Source organism: Austrofundulus limnaeus, unplaced genomic scaffold, assembly GCF_001266775.1.
Source record: "Austrofundulus limnaeus strain Quisiro unplaced genomic scaffold, Austrofundulus_limnaeus-1.0 Scaffold1206, whole genome shotgun sequence".
NCBI lineage: Eukaryota > Metazoa > Chordata > Actinopteri > Cyprinodontiformes > Rivulidae > Austrofundulus > Austrofundulus limnaeus.
Genome location: NW_013953608.1, coordinates 43,972 through 45,355, shown reverse-complemented (window position 1 = coordinate 45,355; position 1,384 = coordinate 43,972).

Genomic DNA, 1,384 nt, shown 5'->3' with positions numbered 1-1,384 from the left:
GTGTGAATCAGGGCCCCAATGATACCAACACAAAGAGGGAAAAACAAAAACAAGGGGACTTTGAACCCCGCTTGCATTCACTACATACACAACATGACACAGGTGATGGGTCACATGACCCTCTATGAACAATAGAGCTAATCAAGCCTATTGTTAGGTGATGGCCCTATTTTGCATGTGACTAACCTGTTTGTCCAGGTGGAGGCGGAGCTTATAAGGCTGAGTTCACCTGAAACTCATCAGCCTGAAGAAGTCTCTTGGAGGAGAGACGAAACGTTTCACTAAAGAAGAACCYGTCCAGAGGACCTACTGATTTTTTCTTTTTGATTTTTTCTACCTGGATTACTGAGATGCATCAGGACAGTTTTATCTGTAGTTTAGATATTTCAAAATCACATCTTAACAGGATAAACAATATTATTAAAAATCTTATATGGAAAATTATGCCAGAACTTTCCTATTTTTCAAGAAACTCTAAGTATTTGAGTTTGATGGTGTGAAGATCTGTTGTCTGGTGCTCTGTCTGTGTTTTACTCTCATCTTCTGTCAGTTCTTCCTGATCATTCTCACCTGAACTCTGTGAACACCCAGCTGTCTCCTCTTTCCACTTACGCTGCTGCTAYATCACCAGTTCTCTTTCTCTGCTTCCTCATCCGATCATTGTTTGGTTCTCGCCCTGGTTCTCCGTAGTGTTCTCCAGCGCCGTTATTCTTGTTTTGTCGCCCTGCTGGCTTTTTACTTTAACAAAGTTTTGATTCTTTTTAAGCCATTTTGGTCCAACCTCACTCCCAAACACTGACAGATGGTTTCGTTCATTGGATCAAAATCAGTCACATTTAAACCTCCTTCCTCTAAAGATTGAACTAGTGATGATGAGCAAATGAAGCTTTTATGAAGCAGTTGGACTAAATGTTTCAACAATAGGTTGATTTGTTGAAGCTTCAGTTACAGTGACCTCTTGTGGCAGTTTGCAGTGTTGCTGCCAAATTAAGCCTGTGACAACTAATTTTTGCTATAAATACGAAAGCATTTTTGGAATGATAACTAAGATGACATATTGCAAAAAAAATTCACACTGCTGAGATGAACAATTGATGAATTATTAGCATGTGAAGTGACAGGAAGTGATGTCAGGAGAGTAATGTCCTCGTGTGAACAGAGCAGTGCTAGAGAACAATCTGATGTTCTTTAGACCATTTTGAGTCACTTTCAAGCAGAGATGAAGAAAAGTCAGAGTTGATTTGATTTGATTTATTTATTTAACAGGAAAAGATTATTAAAAATCAAGCCTGACAGCATAATTGCTGTTTTACAGCAGGTTCCTGTTCTGCAGCACATAAAACACTCAGAAATACAGCATCGCAATCACATCATTATACACCAT